This window comes from Loxodonta africana, chromosome Y (assembly GCF_030014295.1).
Source record: "Loxodonta africana isolate mLoxAfr1 chromosome Y, mLoxAfr1.hap2, whole genome shotgun sequence".
Classification (NCBI taxonomy): Eukaryota; Metazoa; Chordata; class Mammalia; order Proboscidea; family Elephantidae; genus Loxodonta; species Loxodonta africana.
This window is the reverse complement of record NC_087370.1, coordinates 13,798,862-13,824,168: the sequence shown is the minus strand read 5'-3', so window position 1 is coordinate 13,824,168 and position 25,307 is coordinate 13,798,862. Positions and strand designations below refer to the sequence as shown.

General features: G+C 39.6%; 1 pseudogene; it reads left to right on the top strand.

Annotated features, from left to right (window-relative positions):
- The first annotated feature begins 1,011 nt into the window (after window positions 1-1,011).
- LOC135229030 (tyrosine-protein phosphatase non-receptor type 12-like) lies at window positions 1,012-4,222 on the top strand (annotated as a pseudogene).
- Window positions 4,223-25,307: the final 21,085 nt, after the last annotated feature.

Below are 25,307 nucleotides of genomic sequence, written 5' to 3'. Positions count from 1 at the left end.
TTCAATACCATCAATTCGTGACCATATGCTACCTATTGAAATAGCTGAATATCAATTCTTTTTGCTATAGTGACTCTGTGTATTCCTTCCATCTTCTTTTGATGCTTCTTGTGTCGTTTAATATTTTCCCCATAGAATCCTTCAATATTGCAACCTGAGGCTTGAGTTTTTTCTTCAGTTCTTTGAACTCAAGTAATGCTGAGCATGTTCTTTCCTTTGGTTTTCTAATTTCAGGTCTTTGCACATATCATTATAATACTTTACTCTGTCTTCGCGAGCTACCCTTTGAAATCCTCTGTTCAGCTCTGTTTGGCACTCTGTAGTTCTGTGTATTTTCATCTTCTTTTGATGCTCCCTGCGCCACTAAACTTTTGCCTGTAGAATCCTTCAGTAATGCTACTCAAGGCCTGAATTTTCTCTTTAGTTATTACAGCTTGAGAAATGATGATCATGTTCATCTCTTTTATTTTTCTTACTTTAGGTCTTTGCACATGTCATTATACTAACTTAATCTTATCTTCTCGAGTCACCCTTTAAAATCTTCTGTTCACCTCTTTTCATTTCATCATTTCCTTCATTCACTTTTCTCTGTTCTAAAGAACAATTTTCAGTGTTTTTTCTGTCAAAAGGTCATTTCTTTTTCTCCTGTCTTTTTAATGACCTTTGATTTATTTCATGTATGATATCCTTGATGTCTTTCCACAACTCTTCCAGCTTTGGTCATTAGTGTTCAGTGTGTCAATACTCCTTAGTTAATTCTTTCCCCAGTAACATTATTTCCTTATAACAGTACTTTGAGATCTATGCAAAAATGAAATTATGAACTATATAAAGTCAGTTTTGCATTTTAAAAAAGGGGTCAGAGAGTTGGTGGGGATCAGGAGATACAAAATGGGCAAGGGGGAATGAGCTGGAGAAGACTGAGTGGGCTCTGCACCGGGTGGACAGTGAGAGGCAGCAGCTGGGTGGGTGGTCGGGGGGCAGTGACTAGGTGCACAGTGGGAGGGGCAGCAACCACAGTTGGGGGGATGCGAGAGGATGAAGCAAATGGAGATCCTGCGGAAATTCATCCAGAGGGTCCAGGCCCTGAAGAGTATGGACTACAATAGGAAGGACGATGTTACCTGGACATCATGCAATTAAGAAGATTGTCTACTAAATATAGAGTAGATTTATTGCACAGCCACTGAAGAACAAGAAGAAAATGTTTAAAAGAACATATATAAGGACATATTGCCATTTGATCACAATCGAGTTAAAAAGACATTAAAGACTCCTTTCTCAAGAATTTGGCTATATGAACGCAAACTGTATTAAGGGTGTGTATGGGCCAAAACTTTATGTGGCAACCAAAGGATCTTTAACAAATACAGTTAATAGATTTTTGGACGATGACACAGGTATACAATGTTGCAATTGTTGTTATGGCCTGTCGAGAATTTGACATGGGAAGTAAAAAATGTGAGTGTTATTGGCATTTGTATAAAGAATGCCTATAACCCTATTTGCACCACTTAAATTTCTTGTGAAGGTGGACAAGCAAGAACAGACTATTCATTAGGACCCTGCTGCTTGAATTTTGAAATGAATCTCATAGGCTATTTCAATCTCATTATGTGAACTGGCCTGACCATGATGTTCTTTCATCAGTTGCTTCTATTCTAGATATAATAAGTTTAATGACGAAATACCAAGAACATGAAGGTGTTCCTATTTGTACGCACTACAGTGCAGGTTGTGGAAGAACAGGAGCCATTTGTGCCATTGATTTCATATAACCATAAACAAAACCAAACCCGTTGCTGTCAAGCTGATTCCAACTCATAGCAACTCTACAGGACAGAGTAGAACTCCCCCAAAGTGTTTCCAAAAAATGGCTGGTAGATTTGAATTGGTAAATTTTGTTTAGCAGCCCAATGTTTAAACACTCTGCCACTAGGGCTCTAGGTTATACAGACAATTTATCAAAAGCTGGGAAAAAAATCAAAGGAATTTAACATTTTTAATAGAAGAAATGAGAACACAAAGGCATTCTGCAATGTAAGAGATGGAACAATATGAGCTCGTTCACAGAGCTATAGACTGTTAGAAAAACAGTTACAACTATACGAAATTCATGGAGCCCAGAAAATTGCTGATGAAAGGAATAAAATTAACACCGAAAATATGGTCAGCTCTATAGATCTTGGATTCTTCTGCTCCACAACCACCAATGACCCTTAGTTGTCTTGTTGAAAGGAATGCAAAGGAAGAAATACTGCAGCCACCAGAACCTCAGTGCCACCCATCTTGACACCTTCTCCCCTTTCAGCTTTTCTGACAGTCATTACAGTGTGGAAAGACAATGACAGATACCATCCAAAGCCATTGTTGTCCATGTCTCCATCAAAACAACATTCATCAGACCTGAAAAGAAACTATAATAAACAAGCTTTGAAGTCAACTATTGAACAGAGAAAAAAAACTGGAGTGAAATTTAAGTTTTCAAATTAAAAAGATCCCTCCCCAAGATGGACCAAAAAGTTTTAATAGGAACATATTCTTGAATCGAAGACATGCAATTAAAATTAAATCTGCTTCACCTCATATAATTGACAAGATCTCTAAGGCACAGAGCTGAGGTCAGGGATTTAAAAGTTGATATTTCTCAGAATTCTTGTGTGGACTGCAATTTAACAAAGAAATAAAGCCTCAGCTATTCCACTAGGAGAAAAACAAAAGCATTTAAACACACCTGCAAGGCTAGACTGCTTGCCTCTTGATGAAGAAGGATATGCAATAAGATCATTCCATGGACCTGAAAACACCCTATCCATGCCTGGTTCCTCTGAAGTCAACTATTCCAATATCCACTGTCAAACTATTAAAACTGTGAGTTTAACACCAAGCCATATAACACAAGTTGAAACCCATAATCTTGTGGATCATCATTACAGGTCACCTCTATTCAGAGCACCCCTCAGTTTTACTGATCCTATTCACTTTGATGACTCAGACTCGGGTGAAAGGAATTCTGACGGTGCTGTGACCAAGAACAAAACTAACACTTCCACAGCAAGTGCCTCAGTTTCTTCTGCCACTGGCACTGAAAGCATTTCTACTACTGCCAATGTCCGTAGCAAGACATAATATAGCAGGAATGATATATTCAGGTGCTAAAAATGATATAGATTTAACAGAAGATTTGCTTCTTCCCTTATCTGGAAAAACTCCTGCATATTTTGTATTAGCAAGTGAACATGAGACATCTGTAAGAGGAAACATCTAGGTCAATTGGCATAATAAAATCTTTTAAGAAAACATTCTGCATCCCACTCTGGAGAGTGGCATCTGGGGTCTTAAACACTAGCAAGTGGCCATCTAAGATGCATCAATTGGTCTCAACCCACCTGGAACAAAGGAGAATGAAAAACTCCAAAGACACAAGGTCACTGTAAGCCCAAGAGACAGAAAGGGCCACACAAACCAGAGACTACATCAGCCTTAGACCAGAAGAACTAGATGGTGTCCGGCTACAACCAATGACTGCCCTGACAGGGAACACAACAGAGAATCCCTGAAGGAGCAGAATAGCAGTGGGATGCAGACCTCAAATTCTTGTGAAAAGACCAGACTTAATGGTCTGACTGAAACTAGAATAACCCCATAGGTGATAGTTCCAGACCTTCTGTTAGCCCAAGAAAGGAACCATTCCCAAAGGCAACTTTTCAGACAAGGATCGGACTGGGCTATAAGGTAGAAAATGATACTGCCGAGGAGTGAGCTTCTTGGATCAAGCAGACACATGAGACTATGTGGTCAGCTCCTCAGTGGACTGAATGGACATGGAAATACAGGGTGAAGAGGAGTGTGCTGTCTCATTAGGGGGAGAGCAAGTGGGAGTATACAGCAAAGAGTATATAAATTTTTGTGTGAGAGACTGATTTGATTTGTAATCTTTCACCTAAAGCACAATAAAAATTAAAAATAAATAAATAAGTAAAAATCTGTAAAATCTGAATGGAGTGAACTTCAAAGTCAAGAACAGTCTAAACAAATACACACACAAAAAAACTGAAGGTTTGATAAATGCTGGAAATGAAAAATATACATCCGGTAGGAGATGTTCCATCTACTTTCACCTACTTTCACTGAGACTTCCATCTACTTTCAGTGACAAGAAAGATCAAATATCAGAAAGCACAACAAAAGCCATACAGACATGGACTTTGGTAATCACTGAGCAAAACTCAAAAGACCAAGAGATCGACTAAATGGACATGATTTGGGGAGCTAAAAAATGCTTTAAGTTACACACCTACTTCTCACTTATTGAGTATCTCGTTATCTGGTATTTCACACTTACAACTTTGAAAACATTCTCAAACACCACCTTGGATGGTCCCAATCCCACACAAGGCCATGGCCTGACATGGGGCACCCTCCACAGGCCACCCGGAGACAACCAGGCCACACAAAGGGTGGTGGATGACCAGCTGTGGGATACCTTGTCCCATTATTCCATGACATCTCAGTATGACCATGGGAGATGCAGGGAAATGGTGTAACAACACAAGGCCACAGGTGAGCAAAGGGAGGGCAAGTGAGGGCCCAAAATGCTAGGGAGGGCAGTGGGGGCAGATGTACTAAATGTGAAGAGGGAAGAGAAGGAAGGGGGCCTCATGGTGCTGTAGGGCCAGGACGGATGGAGGATCAGCATGGTTTCCACCCAGGGAGGCAGTGGGTGGCAATAGGTGGGCAGCAGGAGGTGGGCAGCAAGGGTAGCAGGCAACACCAATCTCCACCACCACCACCCCCTGCCCCTCAGGCTTCACAGCGTAGGAAAGGAATGGTGTGGAAGGGGGGCCTGCCATGTCACACATATCCCAAGATGGACCAGAGGCACCTGACAGGCAGTAAGAGAAGTAGGGGGGTGATATTGGTGCTAAAGATGGGCTAGGTCCTTGACTCCTGCATAGGCAATTTCATGTGACAACCTGGTATTTGGAACCTAACTACGCTGAAAATTGAAGAGTGGATATACTGGAAAACTCAAGCACCAGTAAAAGCCAAATTAGTATTCCATTTTAAAAACGTGGGGCTAACAGCAGTGTAGATTGTTACCTTAATTTTTTTTTGGCTAGGATGATCTACCTGCCTACACTACACTAAAGAAAAAGTATTACATATTGTTTATTTTGTAACTTCAAGTATTGCTGTCTTAACATCCCTTAACCCTGTTACACACTGCTTGTAGGCATGTTAATATAGTAATATTTTTATGATAAACCGAGAGTAAGGACTACTCTTTTACTAATAGTTAATCACATATACATTATTTTATGTTTGTACAGACAAGTAGGTATATAATTTGATGAAGCTGCAATCATAAAATATGATTAACAGACGCAAGAAATTTCTGCATGCTCTAAATCTTTGTGTACCTTATCTGTAAATTTGCCCTGAAGTTTTAGAAAATGGTTTCTGAATTTTAAAATTGCTGGATTCATGCAGCCAGCATTGCAGGTTATCAGACATGATAATGCATTTTGTAAATTGTAAGCAAAAGGTTATTTTTATATTATACATGACCCTAAAACTTTGGAGCATGTTTTCTGCTTTTTAAAATAGGCTCTTCAGAGCTTCACATATATAATGCCATAATGATATTCTAAGTAACCTATAAGTTTTTTTTATTGCACCAGCTGCACTGGTCTTTTTCCAACAGGATGTGAGGCCTTCTTGGCTCCTGCAGCCTTGGTGTCCCTCCTCTTCTTTGTTCTCTTGGGAGACGGCTTTCAGCCTGCAAGAGCGCAATTAGGAAGGTTGTCTGGTGCTTTTGGTCTCTAACAGTCTTTATTGCTCCTTATCTCGGTCAGACTAAACTTGGCAAGTCAGTTCTACCAGCTGAGAAAGTTTTATATTTTTTTGCCTGTTACAACCTACAGATTAGAGTACGGATGTCCAACATGCGTATCTTTAGTTTAATAAAGAGTTTCTCGTAGTTGTGGTATATACTCATCCAACCAACTGCAGGCTATGTGCTTGAAAATATTACATAATCCTTACAAAAATGATATGTAAGCTCTGATGTAAAAATTACTTTTCAGGACTTCATAAAGACATCCTGCATTGCTGCAAGACTCTCCGTTGGTGTCATCTCCTAATAAACTTTCTTTTTCTGACTTAGAGTACATATCATTGGCTCAGCTTCTCCAAGGCACAGACCCCAATCAGGTACATACATACTGCTTACTGTCTATCCTGTTTCTGGACACATTTCAGCACTCTCTACATGCTCAAAACTAAAAACCAACTTCAGTGGTTTTTTCTTTGGAAGCTTAAAACATGCACAAATGCACAACACACAATACAGGGGAAGTCAGCACAAATGGTCTAAATCAAAAGCTAAGGGATTCCTGAATACAACCAAATACTTCAAGGGACAGAGTAGCAGGGGCAAGGGTCTGGGGACCATGGTTTCAGGGGACATCTAGGTCAACTGGCATAACAAACTTCAACAAGAAAATGTTCTGCATCCCAATTTGGTGAGTGGTGTTGGAGTCTCAAAAGCTAGCAAACGACCATCTAAGATACATCAGTTGGTCTCAACCCACCTGGAACAAAGTGAGGATGAACACCAAAGACACAAGGAAAATATGGGCCCAAGAGAAAAAGAAAGGGCCACATAAGCCAAAGACTCTATAAGCCTAAGACTGAAAGAACTAGATGGTACCCACCTACCACCAGTGATTGTCCTGACAGGGAACATATACAACAGAGAGTCCCTGACAGAACTGGAGAAAAGTGGGGTGCAGACCTCAAACATCAAGAAATGCAAGAAAACGGTTCTTGGCCTTGAGGGACTCTGAATCAGTGAGCAGAGGACAGTAGCAGGTAATTGCAGACAGACAAGAATCAAGAAATCAACAATGAATAGGATAACGTAGGAAAATCACTTCTTCCACCATTCCTCCCTGAAGCCATGCAGACAACCAGCTGCTGTGAACTGGGGAAGTGAACCCTGTAAAGGAGCCTGCTTCCTTTACCACAGCCCATCCCTGTGGAAAGAGACAGGAGGGACTCCAAGCTTCTGCTGTAAAATCAACAAGGCAGACCTCCTTGAGGGTTCTGTTCAGAGCATGCCAACTGCTTTCCCACCCAGTAACTGTCATCTCCAGGTGGCTTCAAACTGCTACAGAAGGTCCCATGCAGTGGAGCCTGTTCTCATAACCAGGATTCTGCATGCCTTTCTGTGCATGCCACAGCTAAGGCACATAAAATCAACAGGACAGATTTCCCAGGGGCTCATTTTGGGTCAGTCTGTACCCCCTTCTGATCAGTGATAACACTGAATAAAACTGCTTTAAGTTAATAAGCATGTTCCTGGAGTAGAGTCTGCACACAGAGATAAATTACTACTGATGCAGCTCTGAAATCGACAAGACAGACCTACTTAGAAGTCCATTCAGAGACTTCCAGGCCCTCCCCTTCCCAGTAACTGTTGCCTTCCAGGCTGCTGCAAATGTTACAAAAGAATCCCTGCAGGGAAGTCTACTTTAACAGCCAGCATTCTGCCTGTCTGCAAATCCCTTAGACCTCCAAAATCAACAGGACAGATCTATCTGCGGATCACTACAGGTCTGTCTTCCCCTCTCCTATCCCAATAACAGTAGGTAACTATCGGTGGCTGGATGGATACAAATTGCTCATGAGGTCCTCTGCAGGGAGCTAGGACACAGGCCACTTAAGTGAAAACAGCACCCCCAGCCATCACAGGGCTGCTCTGGTCCTGAAACGAACAAAAGTGATCTCTCAGAAGCTGGTCTGGGGAGTCAGCTTCTCCTTCTCCTGAAAGAGGAAAGTCAGCCTGTACCTACCCTGAATGCCAGCTCAGATATAAGCAATCCCCAAAGAGTATAGAAAAAAGCCTCTGGCAAAATCTGAGGGCACCAACAAGCCCTGCAGGGGCCTTACTAGATGTTAGCTTTCCCACTGAAATCATGGGCTACAGAAAGAGAGCAGGGGACAGAGTGATAAGTACAGAAGTCTTCTCAGCCCAGATGAACAGGTGGATTGCTGTGCAATTTTACCTCCTGTGTGGCTGTGCCCTCTGGTGGACGTACTGATCACTGAATGTTCTCTGTTGTGTTTAGCGACATTGAAAGTCGAAAACCTAGACCTGGAACTTTCTAATCAAATCAGGGAGCAGGGAGGAGCTATCAGAGAGGAAGAAGAAAGGATAAACAAAGTTCAGAGTTTCTGCCCAGCTAAGAGTTTCTTGCAGAAAGTAGTGCAAGGCAGCAAATATTAAGGAGAACTAAGAAAGTTAACTCTCAAAAGCTCTATGCAACAACAAAAAATCAGAGGGCACAAAGATAAAGGAAACAATGACCCATTCAAATCAGCAAACTGAAGGGAATGAAATCTCATCTAGAGAGGACCAAGCAGTGACTAGAATGAAAGAATATAATACAGAAAACCGGCAGGACCAAGATGGCTGACTAGGTAGAAGCTTCTGGCTATCCCTCTTGCAACAAAGGCTCAAAAAAACAAGTGAATGGATTACATACAGGACAATCTACAAACTCTGACCATCAAACACAGAACTAAGGAGTTGACCTGAGTGACAGGGGAGCAAAAAGCCACACGCTGAAGCAGCAATGGCTTCCAGAGCCAGTGTGCCATGCCGCAGCCTTGAGCCCTCGTAGTTCCCTGGTATCAGAGTGGTGGGGCTGAATGTGGCTTACTGAGATGAGGCAAGCACGGATGCAGGCCTAATCCTTGGGACCAACATCAGAGGGGATGCAGGCTGCACACCGATGCGGCTGACAAGCAAACAAAAAACCTTGGGGGAAGCAGCGACTGGTTTTAGAGCCTGGAGCACAGCGTCCCAAACAGGAAACCTTGGCACTGGGCTTTGGACTAAGCATGAAGGAGCTGATTATGGCTTCCTGAGATGGCACAAGCACGGGATGCAGCCCTAAACCTCTGGGGCAGTCTTAGCAGGGAACCAGCCAGGGCACACAAGCTACACACCCTCTGGAATCTCAGAAAAAACAGTCCTCACCAAACAATATAAGTAACTTTGTGTATCTTGCCTCACTACTCTCTAATAACTATCTGATCCGTCCCCTCCCTGCCCCAGCTGGCTTCATTAACATTGCAATTCCCTGGGCCAGAAAGTGAAGTGCACTGCCTTTTTTTTTTTTTTTTTCTAGCCCATTCTCCTGGCCTGAGAAAAGCAGCATTTAACAATCAAAGGAAAAATCCTTCCCTGACTTCCCTAAACTGGAATAACAATATAGAACCAGCTCCATCCAGGCATAAGAGACCCACAGTCTTTAGCTTTCATCCCTACAGGTAGCCAGGTGGCTATTATAATGCAAAGGCAATTCAGATAGAGATCTGACTGTAACTGTTTTAGCTGTGCAGTGGAAAGGCAAGTTCTGGAGGTCAGATACCTCTCTACCTATTAAACAGAGCCCTCGCTGATCCACAGCAGGGAACTGGGGGCTGAGGCTCCACCCGTACCACCTAGCCACCTGCTATAGGGGACTGAGGATAATGACACCTACCAGTCTATAGAGGTACAAGCATTGGGTACCTAAGGTACAACTGCAGAGTCCACCCACCAGAGTGCTCTAGAGAATAGAGATACTCTTACCTTACCGTCAGCGTCCTGCCCTCCTTGGAGTGTGACCTCCTGCCACTACTAGAAACTGGTGCCTATGACCATCACCACTACTCCTCTAAGTTAGTAGGTGAGAGCCTATACCACACACTAGGTGACCCTGAGGACTAGGACACCTGAGCTGATTCTATTCAAGAATAGTGAATGGACTCATAGGCTCATATACCTGGTAACAGCTCAGACCAGCTTGTAACAGGACGTAAGTGATTCAAAAGCTATAACAATCAAGATAGCACAATCTAGCAGCCCATTTGGGTGTACCGTAACAAAACAAAACAAGAAGATAAAACTCAGTGAGCAAATATTAAAAGAAAACATTACAATGTCTTATAGATGGCTTGGAGACAGCAGTCAATATCAAATCACATAAGGAAGCAGACCATGATTGCTTCCAAAAACCCCCAAATCAAAGAATCAAAATCATTCCCAGATGTAGATACATTCCTGGAATTGCCAGATGTAGAATATAAAAAACTAATATACAGAATGCTTCAAGACATCAGGGATGAACTCAGAAATGAAATAAGGCAATCTACAGAAAAAGCCAAGGAACACAGAGATAAAGCAGCTGAAGAAATCAAAAAGATTTTTCAAGAACGTAGTGAAAAAATTAGTAAGCTGCAAGAATCCATAGAGAGAGAGCATTCAGAAATCCAAAAGATTAACAATAAAATTACAGAATTAGACAACTCAATAGAAGTCAGAGGAGTAGAACTGAGCAAGTGGAGGCAGAATTTCTGAACTTGAAGATAAAGCACTTGGCACTAATATATTTGAAGAAAAATCAGATAAAACAATTTAAAAAAAAAAGAAGAACCCTTAAGAATCCTGTGGAACTCTATCAAGAGAAATAACCTACGAGTGATCGGAGGACGAGAACAAGGAGGGATAACAGAAAATACAGAGAGAATTTTTGAAGATTTGTTGGCAGAAAACTTCCCTGATATTGTGTAAGATAAGAAGATATCTATCCAAGATGCTCATTGAACTCCACATAAGGTAGATCTTAAAAGAAAGCCACCAAGACATATTACAGTCAAACTTGCCAAAACGAAAGATAAACAGAGAATTTTAAGAGCAGCTGGGGATAAACAAAAAGTCACCTACAAAGAAGAGAAAATAAGAATAAGCTCGGACTACTCGGCAGAACCAACGCAGGCAAGAAGGCAGCAGAATGACTTATATAAAAAGTTGAAGAAAAAAAATTCCCAGCAAATAATCTTATATCCAGCAAAAATGTCTTTCAAATATAAAGGTAAAATTACAACACTTCCAGATGAACAGAAGTTTAGGGAATTCGTAAAAACCAAACCAAAACTACAAGAAATACTAAAGGTAGTTCTTTGGTTAGAAAATTAATAATATCAGGTATCAACCCAAGACTAGAACACAGGACACAGCAATTAGAAGTAAACCCAGATGGGGAGATGGGGGGGAATCAAGATTAAAAAAAAAAAACCCTGAAAACAGGGTAATAGTGATGTTACTATGTAAAAGAAGACAACATAAAAACAATAAAGAGGGACTAAGAAATATAGTTACAGATCTTCCATATGGAGAAGAAGATAAGGTGATACAAAGAAATAAAAACTAGGTTTAAATTTAGAAAAATAGGAGTAAATAATAAGGTAATCACAAATGACACAAACTATCCTACACATCAAAAAAAAAATACAAGAAAAAATAGAGACTTGTCAGAAACAAAATCAACAACAAAGAACATAAGGAAAGGACAATCTATAAAACTAATCTACTCAGCCAATAAAATTAAGAGGGGGAAAAAAACTGTCAACAACACACAAAAAAAGACATCAAAATGATAGCGCTAAATTCATACCTACTCATAATTACGCTGAATGTAAATGGACAAAATGTACCAATACAGAGATAGAATGGCAGAATGAATTAAAAAACACGATCTGTCTATATGCTGCCTACAAGAGACACACCTTAGACTTAGAGACACATACTAAAGCTCCAAGGATGGAAAAAATATATCAAGCAAACAACAATCAAAAAAGAGCATGAGTGGCAAAATTAATTTCTGACAAAATAGATTTTAAAGTTAAATGCATCATAAAGGATAAGGAAGGACGCTATATAATGATTAAAGGGACAATATACCAAGAAGATATAACCATACTAAATATTTATACACCCAATGACAGGGATGCAAGATACATAAAACAAACTCTATATAGCATTGAAAAGTGAGATAGACAGCTCTACAATAATAGTAGGAGACTTCAACACACCACTTTCAGAGAAGGACAGGACATCCAGAAAGAAGCTCAATAAAGATATGGAAGATCTAAATGCCACAATCAACCAACTTGACCTCATAGACATATACAAAATACTCCACCCAACAGCAACCAAATGTACTTTCTTTTCTAGTGCATGTGGAACATTTTCTATAATAGGCCACATATTAGGGCATAAAGCAAGTATTAGCAGAATCCAAAACATTAAAATATTACAAAGCATCTTCTTTGACCATAAGGCCGTAAAACTGGAAAACAACACCAGAATAAGCAAGGAAAAGAAATCAAACACTTCAAAACTGAACAATACCCTGCTCAAAAAAGACTAGATTGTAGAAGACATTAAGAATGAAGAAATTCACAGAATCCAATGAGAATGAAAACACTACCTATCAGAATCTTTGGGACACAGGGAAAGCAGTGCTTAGAGGTAAAATTTCTACCAGTAAATGCACACATACAAAAAGAAGAAAGTGCCCAAATCAAATAATTATCCCTACAACTTGAACAAATAGAGGGCAACAAAAGAAACCCTCAGACACTAGAAGAAAACAAATAATAAAAATTAGGGCAGAACTAAAAGAAATAGAAAACAGAAATACAATTGAAAGAATTAACAAGCCCAAAAGCTGCTTCTTTGAAAAAACCAACAAAATCGATAAGCCATTGGCCAAACTGACCAAAGATAACCCAAATAAGAAATGAGATGGGTGATATTACAACAGACCCAACTGAAATTAAAAGAATCATATCAGATTCCTATGAAAAACTATACTCAAATTGGAAAACCTAGAAGAAATGGATGAATTCCTAGAAACACGCTACCTACCTAAACTAACACAAACAGAGGTAGAACAACTAAATAGACCCACAACCAAAAAAGAGATTGAAAAGGTAATCAAAAAACTCCCAACAACAAAAAAGCCCTGGTCCGGACAGCTTCACTGCAGAGTTCTACCAAACTTTCAGAGAAGAATTAATACTACTACTACTAAAGGTATTTCAGAGCATAGAAAAGGATGGAATACTACCAAACTCATTCTATGAAGTCACCATATCCCTGATACCAAAATCAGGTAAAGACACCAGAAAAAAAGAAAATTTCAGACCTATGTCCCTCATGAACTTAGATGCAAAATACCTCAAAAATTCTAGCCAGTAGAATTCAACAACGTATCAAAAATACAATTCACCAGGACCAAGTGAGATTCATACCAGATATGCAGGGATATTCCTAGTACCACATCCTTTTCTGAAACCAGCCTGAATTTCTGGCTTCTCCCTTTTGATATACTGCTGCAGGCGGTTTTGAGTGATCTTCAGCAAAACTTTCCTTCTGTGTGATATTAATGATATTATTCTATAATTTCCACATTCGGTTAGATCAACTTTCTTGGGAATAGGCATAAACATGGGTCTCTTCCAGTCAGTTGGCTAGGAAAATGTCTTCCATAATTCTTGGCAGAGACGAGTAAGAACCTCCAGTGCTGCATCTGTTTGTTGAAACATCTCAATTGTTATTCCATCAATTCCTGGAGCCTTGTTTTTCGCCAATGCCTTCAAAGCAGCTTGGACTTCTTCCTTCAGTACCATCGGTTCCTGATCATATGCCACCTCTTTAAATGGTTGAACATCAACTAATTCTTTTTGGTATAACGATTCTATGTATTCCTTCCATCTTCTTTTGATGCTTCCAGCGTTGTTTAATATTTTCCCCATGGAATCCTTCACTATTGCAACTCGAGGCTTGAATTTTTTCTTCAGTTCTTTCAGCTTGAGAAACACAGAGCATGTTCATCCCTTTTGGTTTTCTATCTTCAGCTCTTTGCAGGTATCATTTTAATACTTTACTTTGTCTTCTAGAGCCACCCTTTGAAATCTTCTGTTCATTTCTTTTACTTCATCATTTCTTCTTTTTGCTTTAGCTGCTGGTTATTGGTGAGCAATTTTCAGAGTCTCCTCTGACATCCATCTTGGTCTTTTCTTTCTTTCCTATCTTTTCAATGACCTCTTCTTTCTTCATGGATGATGTTCTTGATGTCATTCCACAACTCATCTGGTCTTCGGTCACTAGTGTTCAATGCATCAAATCTATTCTTTAGATGGTCTCTAAATTCAGGTGGGATGTACTCAAGGTCATATTTTGGCTCTCATGGACTTGCTCTGATTTTCTTCAGTTTCAGCTTGAACTTGCATATGACCAATTGATGGTCTGTTCAACAGTCGGCCCCTGGCCTTGTTCTGACTGATGATATCAAGCTTTTCCATCATCTCTTTCCACAGATGTAGTCAATTTGATTCCTGTGTATTCCACCTGGCGAGGTCCATGTGTATAGTCACCGCTTATGTTGGTGAAAGAGGTATTTGCAATGAAGCAACCATTGGTCTTGCAAATTTCTATCATTTGATCTCTGGCATTGTTTCTATCACCAAGGCCATATTTTCCAACTACTGATCCTGCTTCTTTGTTTTCGAGTTTCACATTCCAGTCACCAGTAATTATCAATGAATCCTGACTGCATGTTAGATCAATTTCAGACTGCAGCAGCTGATAAAAATCTTCTATTTCTTCGTCTTTGGCCCTAGTGGTTGGTGAGTAAATTTGAATAACAGTCATATTAACTGGTATTCCTTGTAGGTGCATAGATATTATCCTATCACTGACAGCGCTGTACTTCAGGATAGATCTTGAAACATTCTTTTTGATGATCAATGCAACATCATTCCTCTTCAAGTTGTCATTCACAGCAGAGTAGACTATATGATTGTCCAATTCAAAATGGCCAATATCAGTCCATTTCACCTCACTAAGGGTGAGGATATCAATGTTTATGTGTTCCATTTCATTTTTGAAGACTTCCAATTTTCCTAGATTCATACTTCGTACATTCCAGATTCCGATTATTAGTGGATGTTTGCAGCTCTTTCTTCTCATTTTGAGTCACACCACATCACCAAATGTAAGTCCTGAAAGCTTTACTCCACCCACATCCTTAAGGTTGATTCTACTTAGAGGAGGCAGCTCTTCCTGGTCATTTTTTGAGTGTCTTCCAACCTGGGGGGCTCATCTTCCAGCACTATCTCAGACAATATCCCACTGCTATTCAGAAGGTTTTCACTGGCTAATGCTTTCCAGAAGTAGACTGCCGGGTCTTTCCTAGTCTGTCTTAGTATGGAAGCTCAGGTGAAACATGTCCTCCCTGAGTGATCCTATTGGTATCTGAATTCTGGTAGCATAGCTTCCAGCACCACAGCAACACGCAATCCCACACAGTACAACAAACTGACAGACACATAGACAGATGGATCCTGGCTGAAAGCAGAGAATACGAGGATGTCTACCTGTGTTTTATTAACTATGTAGAGGCATTTGACTGTGTGGATCAGAACAAATTATGGATAACATTGCAAAGAATGGGAATTCCAGAACACTTAATTGTGCTCATGAGGAAACTTTACATAGATCAAGGGGCAGTTGTTCAGAAAGAACAAGGGGATACTGAATAGTTTAAAGTCAGGAAAGGTGTGCGTTAGGGTTGTATTCTTTTACCATACCATTCAATCTGTATGCTGAGCAAATACTATGAGAAGCTGGACTATGTGAAGAAGAACCGGGCATCAGGATTGGAGGAAGACTCATTAACAACCTCCATTATGTAGATGACACAACTTTGCTTGCTGAAAGTGAAGAGTGCTTGAAGCACTTAACTAATGAAGATTAAAGACCACAGCCTTCAGTATGGATTGCACCTCAACATAAAGAAAACAAAAATCTTCACAACTGGACCAAGGAGCAACATCATGATAAACGGAGAAAAGACTGAAGTTGTCAAGGATTTCATTTTACATCCGTGGAAGCAGCAGTCGAGAAATCAAAAGACACATTGCATTGGGTAAATCTGCTGCAAAGGACCTCTTCAAAGTGTTGAAGAGCAAAGATGTCACATTGAAGACTAAGGTGGGCCTGACCAAAGCCATGGTATTTTCAATCGCATCATGTGCATGTGAAAGCTGGACAATGAATGAAGAAGACCAAAGAAGAACTGACACCTTTGAATTGTGGTGTTGGCAAAAAATATTGACTACACCATGGACTGCTGAAAGAACAAACAAATCTGTCTTGGAAGAAGTACAACCAGAATGCTCCTTAGAAGCAAGGATGGCGAGATTGCATCTTACATATTTTGGGCATGTTGTCAGGAGGGATCAATCTCTGGAGAAGGAAATCATGCTTGGCAGAGTACAGGGTCAGCAGAAAAGAGGAAGACCCTCAATGCGATGGATTGACACAGTGGCTACAACAATGGGCTCAGGCATGACAACGATTATGAGGAAGGTACAGGACTGGGCAGTGTTTCGTTCTGTTGTGCGTAGCGTCATTATGAGTTGGAACCGGCTGGACAGCACCTAACGACAATAACGACATGCAGGGATGGTTCCACATTAGAAAGACAATTCATCTAATCCATCATATAAATAAAGCAAAAGACAAGAATCACATGATTTTATCAATTGATGCAGAAAAGGCATTTGAAAATTTCAACACCATTCATGATAATACTCTCAGCAAAACAAGAATATAAGGGAAATTCCTCAACATAATAAAGGGCATCTATACAAAGCCAATAGCCAACATCATACTAAATGGAGAGAGCCTGAAAGCATTTCCCTTGAGATCGGAAACCAGACAAGAATGTCCTTTAGCAGTACTCTTATTCAATATTGTGCTGGAGGTCCTAGCCAGAGCAATTCAGCTAGATAAAGAAATAAAGGACATCCAGATTGGCAAGGAAGAAGTAAAACTATCTCTATTTGCAGATGACATCATCTTATACACAGAAAACCCTAAGGAATCCTCCAGAAAACTACTGAAACTAATAGAAGAGTTCAGCAGAGTATCAGGATACAAGCTAAACATTAAAAAATCAGTTGGATTCCTCTACACCAATCAAAACAACATCAAAGAGGAAATCACCAAACAATTCCATTTATAGTAGTCCCCAAGAAGATAAAATACTTACGAATAATCTTACCAGAGATGTAAAAAACTTATACAAAGAAAACTACAAAACACTTCTGCAGGAAACCAAAAGAGACCTGAATAAGTGGAAAAACATACCTTGCTCATGGATAGGAAGGCTTAACATTATAAAAATGTCTATTCTACCAAAAGTGATCTATACATTTAATGCAATTCAGATCCAAGTTCCAACAACATTTTTAATGAGATGGAGGAACAAATCACTAACTTCATATGGTTGGAAAAGAGGCCCTGGATAAGTAAAACATTACCGTAAAGAAAAACAAAGCAGAGGCCTTACTCTACCTGATTTTAGAACTTATCATACTACCAAAGCCTGGTACTAGTAGAACAGATACACAGACCAATGGAACGTAATTCAGAATTGAGTATCCAGACATAAATTCATGCACATACGAGCAGCTGATATTTGAAAAAGGCCCAAAGTCAGTTAAATGGGAAAAAGACAGTCTTTTTAACAAATGGTGCTGACATAACTGGATATCCATCTGCAAAAAAATGAAACAATACCCATACCTCACTCCATGTACAAAAACGAGCTTAAAATGGATCAAGGACCTAAATATAAAATCTAAAATGATAAAAATCATTAAAAAAAATAGGGACAATGTTAGGAGCCCTAATACATGGCATAAACCATATATAAAACATTACTAACAATGCAGAAGAAAAACTAGATAACTGGGAGCTTCTAAAAATCAAACACCTATGCTCGTCCAAAGACTTCACCAAAAGATTAAAAGGATTACGTACAGACTGGGAAAAAACTTTTAGCTGTGACATTTGCAATCAGCACCTGATCTCTAAAATCTACATGATAGCGCAAAAACAACTACAAAAAGACAAATAACTCATTTAAAAAATGGGCAAAAGATATGAACAGGCACTTCACTAAAGAAGACATTCAGGTAGCTAATAGATACATGAGGAAATGCTCATGGTCATTAGCCATTGTAGAAATGGAAATCAAAACTACAATGAGATTTTGTCTCACTCCAACAAGCCTGGCCTTAACCGAAAAAACACAAAATAATAAATGTTGGAGAGGCTTTGGAGAGATTGGAACACTTACACACTGCTGGTGGGAATGTGAAAGGTACAACCACTTTGGAAATCGATTTGGCACTTCCTTAAAAAGCTAGAAATAGAACTACCATAAGATCCAGCAATCCTACTCCTCAAAATATATCCTACAAAAATAAGAGCCTTTACACAAACAGATATATGCACACCTATGTTCATTGCAGCACTGTTTACAATAGCAAAAAAGATAGAAGCAACCAAGGTGCCCACCAATGGAGGAATGGATAAACAAATGATTGTATATTCACACAATGGAATACTATGCATTGATAAAGAACAGTGAGGAATCTGTGAAACATTTCCTAACATGGAGGAATCTGGAGGGCATTATGCTGAGTGAAATTAGTCAGTTGCAAAAGGGTAAATACTGTATATGACCACTATTACAGTTTAAACAGAGAAGAAAATATTCTTTGATGGTTATGCGAGGGGGGAGGGAGGGTGGCAGAGAGGTAGTCACTAATTAGATAGTAGGTAAGAACTACTTTAGATGACAGGAAAGTGAACACAATACAGGCAAGGTCAGCACAACTGGACTAAACCAAAAGCAAAGAAGTTTCCTGAATAAACTGAATGCTTTGAAGGCCAGTGTAGCAGGGGCGGGGAGTTGGAAATCATGATTTCAGGGGACATCTAAGTTAACTGACATAATAAAATCTATTAAGAAAACATTCTGCATCCCACTTTAGAGAGTGGCATCCTGGGTCTTAAATGCTAGCAAGTGGCCATCTAAGATGCATCAATCGGTCTCAACCCATCTGGATCAAAGGAGGAAGAAGAACACCAAGGACACAAGGCCATTACAAGCCCAAGAGACAAAAAGGGCCACATAAACCAGGGACTACATCAACTAAGACAAGAAAACATGATGGTGCCCAGGTACAACAAACTGCCCTGACAGGAAATACAACATAGAACCCCTGAGGGGCAGGAGAGCAGTGGGATGCAGACCCCAAATTCTCATAAATAGACCAGATTTTATGGTCTGACTGAGACTGGAAGGACCCCAGTGGTCATGGCCCCAGACCTTCTGTTGGCCTATGACATGAAACATTCCTAAAGCCAACTCTTCAGACAGGCATTGGACTGGACAATGGGTTGGAGAGGGATGCTGGTGAGGAGTGAGATTCTTGGATCAGGTGGACCCTTGAGACTGTGTTGGCGTCTCCTGCCTACAGGGGTGATGAGAGGCTAGAGGGGGTTAGAAGCTGGCAAAATGGACACAAAAAGAGAAGTGGAGGGAGGGAGCAGACTGTCTCATTAGGCGGAGAATAATTGGGAGTATGTAGCAAGGTGTGTAAAAGTTTTTGTATGAGAGACTGAGTTGATTTGTAAACTTTCAGTTAAAGCACAATAAAAACAAACAAAAAATCAAATGAGGCTTCCATCCAACATGATGCCATAGACAGAAGGACCTGAAAAACTAAGCGAAACAGAAAGCCTCATTCCTGGATCTCGAAGTGTCAAGCAAAGAAATAAAAACTCAGCCAAACACATATTGGAATAAGAAACAGACAGAGGACTGAGCAAGGAGAGATACTTGCTAAGGTTCCTTTTCAGCTAAGGCATCATGAATTCCCCACCTTGGACTTATGTCAGAGATCAGCTAATAGGAAGCAGAAGAAAGCAGCTTCACAGAGCTCCCAGCATGAGACAGAGAGCCCAGTCACTAGCGATACACACGTTCCCACACCCCCATTCTCTTCATGCTGCTCTGCCTCTGAGTTTCCTGGCTGACTGTGGTGGTTCGGCCAGCCGGGAAGTACAGCATTCATGCCACTTGGATTCACCCGACCCATGTGCAGATTGGCAGGAAGTACCAGAAAGAAGCTTCACAAAGTTCCCAGCAGGAGACAGAGCACCCTATAACTAATGACATACGCTTTCCTAATCCCCCCTCCTTGATCTCCTCTGCTTCCTGCCCACAGCAGTCTTTTAGCCAGGAGGCAACTGCTTCCTTCCCAGGACACTTGGATTCACTGTATCCACACTGGCTGGATCCCTGAGCTGGTGTGGCTTCTTTCTGTCTCTTTTGGCTTCTTCCGTGTTTCCTACCACTTCTCCCTCGTTTCCTACCACTTCTCCCTCATTTCTCTCAAACGCCTGGCTCTGTGTGCCATCTTTGCTTCTTCTTGAAACGCTGTGAAGCCCCCCTCCACTGTGGATCCACTCCCCCAGACCGCAACACCATGCTGGTGGGATCCCTGGGGCTCTTTTTTTTCTTCTTCTTTCACTTGTTTTCCTTCTCTTTTCTCACTTGGGAGCCCCTTCTAGCTGGGTTGTACTGCACAACCTACAAGCCACTATCCAAGTCTGCGCAGGGGTGTAGGTGCGATCCCTGGGGGCATTTCTTTCTTTTTTTTTTTCTTTTTTAAACTTTTTGTCTTTCTTTCCTACTTTTTTTTTGTCTTTTCCAAGCTTTTACCTAGTTATTTTTTCCCCCTTTTCTTTCTTTCTTCTTTTCTCTTTTGCTTCCCTCCATTTCTTGGGTTCTCATCTCTCCACTCCAACAGCAAGCTCCCTTTGCACTCTTTTTTTGGGAGGGGAGGTTGTGATTTTTTTTTCTTTGTTTTTAGCTCCTGTTTCTCTCTCCTCTTTATCAAACCCATACTAGTTCCATACGTCACAACGCCACCCCCCCACCCTCCTACCTACCTGCACTGTGCCCTGAACGTCACGCGTCTAAGCAACACAGCTACAGCCTACCAGAACTTGCCTGGTACTGAATCCTGGTCCACCTGTTGGCCCTATTACATGCAAACAGCCCCTCCCAGCTGGATCTGTCCAGCTGCACCATAGCTGAATGACTGGCCCCACTGATTGGACCAGGGAGTGAAAAGTATCAAGACTACAGACAAGCAAACAGGATAGAAGACACAGCATGCCTGCTCATACACAACCAAATAAAATAAAAAAGCAGGATGAAACAAACATATCTACAATCAAGAAATGAAGAAAATAACTACTGAATGTCCCAAAACAGGAGACAATACCAAAACATACTAAAAAAAAGGAAAGAATGGGTCCAGTAGGTGTCCAAAATAAAACATCAGATGACTTTCCCAAAGAAGAAGAGGCACTAGAACTACCTGACTGGGAATTCAAATCTCTAATATTCAGAGTGATCCAGGACATGATACAAAAAAGCAGACAAACATGAGGAAAAAATAGACAAATTTATAGAAAAGGCAGACAGATTCATGGAAAATACAGACAACAAAATGGAACAATTCAGGAAAGTAATACAGGAACAAAATGCCAAAATAAATTCACATCTAGAAATCACACAAGAACAACAATAAGAAATCCAAAAAATAAACAAGATTTCAGAAATGGACAGTGTTGTAGAAGGACTGAAGACCAGGTTTGAAATGATGGAAGACAGGATCAGTGAAATTGAAGACAAACACTTGGATACAACTGTTTGAGAAAAAATCAGAAAAAAAAGAAAGAAGAAAAATTAGGAAACCTTGAGAATTACGTAGGATACAATCAAAAGCAAAAATTTACAAGTGATCAGAGTTCCAGAATAGGGATAGAAAATGGAAAACATAGAGAGGATCATTGAAGAAATGCTGACAGAAAACTTCCCTAATATCATGAATAATGAAAAGCTGACCATCCAAGAAGCTCAGTGCACCTCATATAGGATAGACACCAAGGCATACCATAATCACAGTCACTAAAGTCAAAGACAAAGAAAAAAATCCTGAAGGCAGTAGGAGAAAAACAAAAACTCGCATAGACAGGAGGAACAATAAAACTCTGATTATTCAGCAAAAACCATGTAGGCAAGAAGGCAATGGGACGACATATATAAAATCTTGAAAGAAAAAATTTCCAACCAAGAATTATATATCCTGCAAAACTTTCATTCACATATGATGGTGAAATTAGGACATTTCCGGATAAACAGAAATTAAGGGAATATGTAAAAACCAAGCCAAACCTACAAGAATTATTAAAGGCAGTCCTTCTGTCTGAGAACTAAGAACATCAGACTACAGCGTGAAACTAGGATGCAAGGCTGTACCAGCCAAGTACCAGTGTAGGAAATGAACCTACAAGGGTTATCCAAAACTAAAAGAATTCCAACAGGGAACCAGAGAAGTTAATCTGTAAATGACAACATCAGAACAATAAAAGAGGTAATAAATGGTGTAGATTAGAACTTTCTAATGGAGAGGAAGGCAAGGAGATACCAAGTATTAATAGACGGGCTCAAACCTACGGAGATAAGGGTAAATTTCAAGGTGGCCACAGAGAACGTTAACAAACATACTCATCAAAATAAAGAAGAAAAACATAAAGTCTCAAAAAAAACAAAATCACACATACAAAAGGAAATCAGCACATGAGAGTAAGAAGAACAAAAGAAAACATTAGCACCACAAAAAAGGCACTACAAAATGACAGCAATAAACTCACACCTATCAATAATTACAGAGTATAAGTGGCCTAAATGCATTCATAAAGACACACAGAGTGATAGAATGGATTTTAAAAAAAAAGGGCCCATTAATATGCTGTGTATAAGAGACACATCTCTAAAACAAAGACACAAATTTATTAAAAATCAAAGGATTTTCAAAAAATACCAGGCAAATAACTACTAAAAAAGAGCAGGACTGGCAATACTAAACTCAGATAAAATAGACTTTAAAACAAAATCCACCATAAAAGGCAAAGAAGGGCACTGTATAATGATTAAAGAGACAATCCATCATGAAGACTTAACCATAATAAACATCTACCCACCCAATGACACGGCTGAAAAATGTTTAACATAAACACTTAACAGCACTGAAAACAGAAATTGACTGTTCCACAATAATAGCAGGAGACCTCAACACAGCACTCTTAGTAAAGGACAGAACATCTAGAAAGAAACTCAACATAGAGAAGAGCTAAAGAGCATAATGAGCCAACATGACCTCAAGGACATATGTAGAACACTCCACCCAACAGCTGCAAAGTACACATTCTTTTCCAGTATACATGGAATGTTCTCCAGAATAGACCACATGTAAGGCCTGAGAGCAACTGTCAACAAAATCCAAAATATTAAGAGAATACAAAGTGTCTCCTCTGATCACTATGCCAGCAAAGTAGAAATCATCAACAGGAAAAGAAAGAAAAAAAAAATTACTCAGAAACTGAATATCCTCCTTAAACACCACTGGGTAATAAAAGAAATCAGAGATGGAATCAAAAACTCCTAGAATCAAATGAGAATGAAAACACATCATACAAAAACCTCTGGGACACGGCAAAAGCAGTTCTCAGAGGTCAATTTATAGCAATAGATGCGCACATCAAAAAAGAATAAAGGGACAAAATCAAAACATTAGCTACACAACTTGAACAAATGGGGAACAGCAAAAGAAGCTCACAGCCACCAGAAGAATGGAAATAAAGAGAACAGCAGAAATAAACAAAATAGAGAATAGAAAAACAATGGACTCAACAAAACCAAAGCTGGTTCTTTTAAAGGATCAACAAAATCAACAAACCACTGGCCAAACTGACAAAAGAAAAACAGGAGAGGATGCAAACAACCCAAATAAGAAATGAAATGGGGGACATTACAACAGACTCAACTGAAATAAAAAGGGTAATAACAGAGTATTATGAAAAACTATACTCCAAAAAATTTGAAAACCTAGAGGAAATGGAGAAATTTCTAGAAACAAACTACCTACACAAACTAACATAAAATGATGTTGAAAATCTGAACAGATCCATAACAAGAGAAGAGACTGAAAACGTAATAATAATAATAAAAAAACCTTCCAAAAAAAAAAAAAGCCCTGGCCCACATGGCTTTCCTGGAGAATTGTACCAAACATTTCATAGAAGAGCTCATACCAATACTACTCAAATGATTTCAGAACATAGAAAAGGAAATGATACTTCTGAATTCATTCTATGAAGCCAGCAAAAACCTGATAACCAAAACCAGGCAAAGACACCACAAAAAAAGAAAACTTCAGACCAATCTCTCTCAGGAATATAGATGTAAATATTCTCAACAAAATTCTACCCAAGAGAATTCAGCATCGTATCAAAAAAATAAGACACTATGACCAAGAAGGATTCATACTAGGTATGCAAGGATGATTCAACATTAGAAAATCAATCAACATAACCCACCAGATAAATAAAAAGAAAGAAAAGAATCACATGATCAACTCAATTGACACAGAAAAGGTATCTGACAAAGTCCAAAACAGACTCCTGATAAAAACTCTCAATAAAATCTGTACAGAAGGAAAATTTCTCAACATAAGAAAGAGCATATATACAAATCCGATGGCCAACATCATTCTTAATGGAGAGAGGCTGAAAACATTCCCCTTGAGAACAGGAACAAGACAAGGATGCCCTTTATCACCACTCCTATTTAGTACTGTGTTGGAAGTCCTAACCAGAACAATAAGGCAAGAAACAGAAATAAAGGCCATCCAAACCGTTAATGAAGAAGTTAAACTCTCCGTATTTGTAGATGATATGATACTATACATAGAAAACCCAAAGGACTCCATGAGAAAACTACTGGAACTAATAGATTCAGTAGAGTAGCAGGACAAGATAAACATACAAAAATCGGTTGGATTCCTATATGTCAATACAGAGAACAATGACAAGGAAATCAGAAAAACAATACCATTTATAATAGCCCCTAAAAAATAAAATACTTGGGAATAAATCTAACCAGGGATGTAAAAGACCTATACAAAGAATCTACAAAACAGTACGCGAGAAACAAAAACAGATCTACATAAATGGAAAAACATATCATGCTCTGGATAGGTAGACTCAACGTTGTGAAAATTACAATTCTACCCAAAGCGATTTTCAAATACAATGCAATCCTGATCCAAAAACCAAAAATATTCTTTAAAGATATGGAAAAACGTATCACTAACTTTATATAAAGGGAAGAAGCCCTGGATTAGTAAAGAACTACTGAAGAAGAAGAATAAAGTAGAACTCACACTACCTGACCTCAGAACCTACTATACAGCTATGGTAGTCAAAACAGCCTAGTGCTGGTACAACGACAAATAAATTGACCAATGGGACAAAACTTAGAACCCAGATGTAAATCCATCTACCTACAGTCACCCAATCTTCGACATATGCCCAAAGTCAAATGGGGAAAATACAGTCTTCTTAACAAATGGTACAGGCAAAACTGGATATCCATCTGCAAAAAAATGAAACAGGACCCAAAACTCACACC